Source organism: Calonectris borealis, chromosome 2 (genome assembly GCF_964195595.1).
Source record: "Calonectris borealis chromosome 2, bCalBor7.hap1.2, whole genome shotgun sequence".
In the NCBI taxonomy this organism is placed as follows: domain Eukaryota; kingdom Metazoa; phylum Chordata; class Aves; order Procellariiformes; family Procellariidae; genus Calonectris; species Calonectris borealis.
This window is the reverse complement of record NC_134313.1, coordinates 72,412,204-72,418,203: the sequence shown is the minus strand read 5'-3', so window position 1 is coordinate 72,418,203 and position 6,000 is coordinate 72,412,204.

The following is a 6,000-nucleotide window of genomic DNA, read 5'->3' as shown; positions in this document are numbered from 1 at the left end:
CCCACCCATGAATCTTACACGATCAATGAGTGCAGCCACTGGAAGGTGTTCAATATAAGCCAAACACAATTGCTCCAGGAGACTCTGAAAAATACCCTGGGTTGAAAATTTACCTCTGGATAGGGACATCTACATCTGAATATTGAAACTTGATTCTTGGTTTTCTAACATGGGAATGGCTCTATCAAAACCTTTACAGAAAGTTCACAACTTCGAAGACCTACACAGTACCAAGACTCACATACTTGATGAACCATGCAGACACAAAGGATGCGAAATCTGGACCTTAACATCAGAAGGGCTGTTAAAAAATGGTCACATCTCCCAGCTTGTACACATAATCGCCTACTGTACAACAGCACTAAGGGTGGTGGCTGACAAGTCACCTGTGTGGCAAGCTTTGTTCCAAATGGACAAGTGCAGACATAGCATATAATCCTACTCACAAGGTAGCACTGTCTGAGAAATGACTGTGGAAGGAGTTGTGCAAAAAGACTAATTACAGGCAGATTATGGATAGCCGTCAGAGAAAGTGAAAAGATGAAACATTACCGGTAAAATAGCCTTGAAAGGGGTAGCTACTGTATACAGTACTAACAGCAACTACCAAACAACTGAAGGTACATGGTGCCTCTGGAAACAAAGAGTCTGTGGAAGAGTTTGAAGAACACAGAGGGATTGTGAGACCTGCCGTGATGGCCGTTTGCTGTCATGCACCTCAAACAGCCCTATGCTCCAGACTGATCCCAGCCCGAGACGTCCAGCTGCTGGAAAAACATTTCTTCACCCTTCCCTTTATGACTGCTCCTGCGGGTTTGCGTTTCTGAGACACCTCACTTCTAAGCTTGATTGACACCATCAGAACAAAATCCTCATCTGAAGCAATTGGTGCTTCGTATTATTAAATACTACCTCCCCCTGGTGGCTAATGGTCTTCTAGCCAGCAGCCTCAGCAGCACCTTCTGTTCCCATGAGCTCCTCTGGAGCACCTCTCTGATGCTACATGGTCAGAGCTCTCTGGTCCAAACACGCTCTCTGGTCCGGAGCGTAATAACAAGGAAGATGAGAAAAAACGTGGTGTTCGATGACCAAGACAGAATGAACTCGTCTCCACCAAAGTGGGTATTGCGATAGAACTCCATGCAAAGGTGGCATACAGGAGTTGGATGTAGTTCAGCAACCTATTAGCATCTCATTGTATACTACAGAACTGGAAAAGAAAACAGTAATAACCTTGATTAAAGAACACTGTTCATTGCTTAATGAACATGGCAAGCAACAACATACAAGTATGAACATGTTCCGCTGCCTGCTAGAGAAGATATGCGTGTGGTGAGAAAGATCCAAGGAACAGCACTTTACTGGCTAAGAAATTTAGGGCGACTCTGGCCATCAGAAGATCAGATAATTCGGTGCTGTCCACAGAAGCATTTCTACACCTATGCACCTTACCTGTAGTTCCCCCCCAAAAGTGATTCCAAAGATGAAATGTATTCTTCAAAGATGAAAGCAGTATTTTGGGGATCTTCTGAATGTATGCAGTGCAACATCAAGGACAGCACATCTCCATCGCTAGTGTCAACAAGAAGAACAAAACAAAGAAGAAGGATGATGTTGCTGGAGCTGATATTACTTCAGTGAAATATTTATATACAAAGCTGAGGTAAGTATTATGCAAATTACCAGTATATACAAGAATAAAGATTGTGCCTATTTCTGGAAGATAAAAAGGAGAAAAGTGCCACATGGGCATCAACGTCAGCTCAGTTCTGAATGAACTACAGCAGTCATGATGTTCATAGCTTGCTCCCTTTAATTCTTCTGTGGCTAAGGGCACTGCTACTTCCACAATAAACACGGACTGGCAATCTCTAGGCATGTCGGATTGCTGAAGGAAACTCCCTGACACCATAAAAACACTCCAGAACGGGATGCTTGTGGAAGTCGTTGTATATGACATCCTACCCCTGTTGCGTTCCTGACAGCCTGAGACAGAGTTTCAGTGATCCCTCAGTGCTGTCCTGTTTTTCCTCTGCAGTGATGCTTGCTGGCATGAAAGGACTTCTCTCCCATCTGGAGAAGTTCACAATCGCATGGAAAGAGATTTAGCCTGCAAAGTTTTTTGGACTTCTCCAAAGCCTTCAAGGTATCCCTGCTTGAACTGCTGTGGGCTGACGGCAGCAGCCTTGAAGCACGCACCTGGGAAATCAAACCATGCCAGCTGAGGAGCTGTGTCTTTTGGTTACTTGTCAAGTAGAGTTTGAAAACAACAGAGCATAAAACTTAGATCAAGTTAAAGATCTACAGAACATTTCTTGGCAAGGTAAACTCCATAACCACCCGCCGTTGATTATTAGCCTTAAAACTAAGCAACTCTGAAACATTTTGCCTGCATTTCTCCTGTTCTAATATGATCATTAGTGTCCCCTGGTCTGGGGATTTTGAGTCTCCTCCTGAGCCTGGGGTTCAGTGCTCCCTCTTTGTGCAGCTGGTCAAGGATTTTACCCGTTGGCAGCTCGTGAAAGGATTTTGTGTTTTCTCCGCATATTTTAAAAGATGGTCCAAGCAGATTTTGCCAGGCACAGGCTGTCAGAGAGAGCATTTCATTTAACCTCTGAATTTTCTTCTTCTTCACTTCTATTACATCTTTACCACTTTACGCTTCCAAATGAGAATCCTGTGCTTTAGGCATTTGGCTGTATATTTACCACCACCTTTACATTTCCATCTTTTCCTGTTTTAGGCTTATCACACAACCAAGAGTAATTGTGATTGCTGTATACGTTGCTTTGACTACAAAGTAGAAGCTGACTGAAAAAAAATCATTAATGTTGGTGAGATATTGCTATAGAATCACTAGAGTAAGAGATTTCACACCAGTATCTGCTACAGTCCTAAAAAGGGTCAGAAAATAATGATGTCGTTAATCCTAGTAACATTGTATATCGTAAGGCAAGATCAGAGAACAAACTTGGTGTTTATGATTAGTTGCCTCTAGCTGCAACGCTCTGTAAATGTCACTCTGAAAATATCTGGAGAGTTACAGACTTGTCCCATGTCATACCAGGGATGATGGGATCACAAGGAAAGGACCATATTGTATTTAATTCCTGAAACTATGACTGGTTGCAAACCACATATATTGCCGCTGCTCTCTGCTTTTCTCAATGGCTTTAAATGACAGCAGTTGGGTTTCTTAAAGACACAGGTCCCTGCCCTGTCTTACTGGTTGCTCCTTGTCCTCCCCTTCACAGGATCCAGCCAGAAGAGGTTCCCCCAGTGCAGTCCCCTCCAGCCCGTGGTGGAGGGCAGAAGACGACAGGCGTTTCAGCCTGGTCCTTCAGTCAGTCAATGCAACTCGTTCAAGGGAGAGAAGAACCTGTCCTTCTCCATACAGGGATGGCTTCCTGCAGGGCCAATGAGCTGTGCTGGCCCAAGAGTGCCCACGCCAGCACGAAGAGAGACCCCTGCAAGGTCAGAAGCAGGAGCAGCTGCTAGGTGGTCAGTTTGGGAGAGGGTGTCTGGCCCCACCTGCACCTCAGGGGAGGACGGCTTGTCTGCCAGCCAGGGACAGTCCCCATAGAGCCCGGGCTACCACAGACACCTTGGGGGCCGCCCGTAGTCAAGAGCCCCTCAGCCCAGGTGGGTACTGCACCGTGCCTGCACCTGCCCCCACAGAGGGAAGCGAGCTGCTCTGTCCTTGGTCTTGTCTTGATTTACATCCCTCATATCCTTCTACTGCCATTTCTTTTCTTTACTGCTGCCCCCTCTTTCCTAACATCTTCATTGTCCTGCGATATGAAAGACATTTTCGTCTAAGAAAAGGAATATGCCCATATTCTTCCACAAATGTGTATGTGTGTATATTCTAGTAAAATATACGACCCTTAGAAAGGGGATATTTCCTTTTTAATCAAGTTTTTGTAAAATTGTGAGTTACTTACGGACAAGTTGGCTTACTTTTTTGTGTAGCCTCTTCTAACTTTTGAAAAAATAGTGCATTAAAAATATGGGGGTAGTAGACAAAAAGACAAATGTGTCATTAGAAATGTTTTAACACACGTAATCCGATCTAAATGTAAGATCCATTTTCTCCTGCATTTATAATGAGCAATTTGCAAAACATGTCTTGTTTAGCAGCCTATGTTGTGAAAGGATTGATTTCGTAGAGGTTTATTAGCCATAACAAACCCCGTGGCACGTGCCAAACCTAAGCCTTGCGTTACTTGAAGGAGAAGTTTACCTTAGAGCAAAGGAAAGGGCTCTGTCGAATAAGCAGGTGACTGTGACTACCGCAGAGCCGCCCCAACTGGTTTGTTCAAATCCACAGGGTGGCAATATAGACAACCCCTCCGAGCAATTGCGGGCCATGTTCGAGCTGGTGTCATTGCTACCGCAGGTCCTTCAGAAAAAGGCGCTGTGCCGCCCAAGATCATTAGCCATGCAATTACACTGATTAAGAAACTTGAGCTAGATGCTATACCGGCATATTTTCTTCTGCAGATATTTAACAACTGATAGGTAACTAACAACCGCTGGAACCTGGCATTACCGAAGTAAGACAAACTTCTCCAGAAAGACATTTTGGATTTATTCAGTAGAAAGCAATCTGGAATGTATTTTTGGATCCTGAGAGAAACTGCTTGCACATGAAACTTAGCAAAGAGAAATTTTCAGACCGTCCTAACACTAGTGTGAATTTATTTCATATCCTATCAATTTGTCCTCACATAATTTGATTCCCAAAGGAAGATACATTCACTCCTTCCATGTCAGCTTGCACTGTGCTCAAAGAGAAACATGCTATTTTAGGTTCAATAAAATCTATACGGAATCTTGATTGTCAAAGATTTCTGATTACATAGAGTCATTACATTGTAGCTATAAGATATGTTGTGTGGACAGCATGTAATCATGATCTGATTCAGTTATTGAAGGAGATTCTACATACGATTTTGCAAAGATTTAGAACTTAAGAACTGGGGAAGATGTTGGGTTTTCCTGTTTGTCTTCTGTCTGCTCTTTATTACTGCCTCATATTCCCTACAGCATGAATACTAGAATTATCTTCCTATGATTCAGGAGGTAGAATAATAACCCAGATGAGTTCTGAGCTCCTGGACTGTGCAGTTTCTTGCTATTGACCGATAGGTCAATGCCTTTCTGCGAAATTGGAAGTTGAAGACCTGCAATTTGAAAGTTCTCTATTGCCACTTATAAGTGAAAATTGATTTTTCTAGACAAGGGACGTACAGTAAATGTAGTCTTTTTGGACTTCAGTAGACCAGTTGCCACTTGACCACAACTGGATGTATTAGCTGAGCTAAATAGGAGATATAATGTGAACAAAGAACTCGGTAAAGATCTGATGATGATGGTAAGCTGTGCTGAAAGCAGAAATGGTGGTCTAAGTGGAGGTTACTAATGCAGTTCCTCAAAGATTGGTTTAAGAACAGTCTTTTGTCATTCTTCCACTAACGACTAAGGACAAAAAAACAGTAGCATGTTAGTGAAATACTCATGACACAAGCTCAGAAGAATTGTGAATGCTGAAAAAGTATCATTCAGGAAGAACTGAGTAGCTCAATGTACTGGAATAGCAGAAACTGGGTGAAATTTAAAATATGCTTTTGGTAACTTAGAAAAGAAGTTCTGCTGCAAGATAGGAAATCCTTAGTTGGAACCGCCAAAGGCGAAGAAAGGCGTTGATCCAGTGGTTAATCAGGAGACAGCTCATCCACAGAACTGACAGGGTCATGAAAAAGGCAAGTGCTATCGCTAGGCAGACTGATAGAGATATTTCAAGTCAAGTTAGGGAAATACTAATACCTGATTATAAGGCACAGGGAAAATCCATTTGGGCTACTGTATACAGTTGTCCATATTAAGGATGAAGACTTTTTTTGTAACTTTTCTATTCAAGAGATAATGACCGGCCTTCTTGGGACATAAGAGGACTGAAATTCTAGACCAGCCTTTTAGAAGTAGGGAGTACAAAAA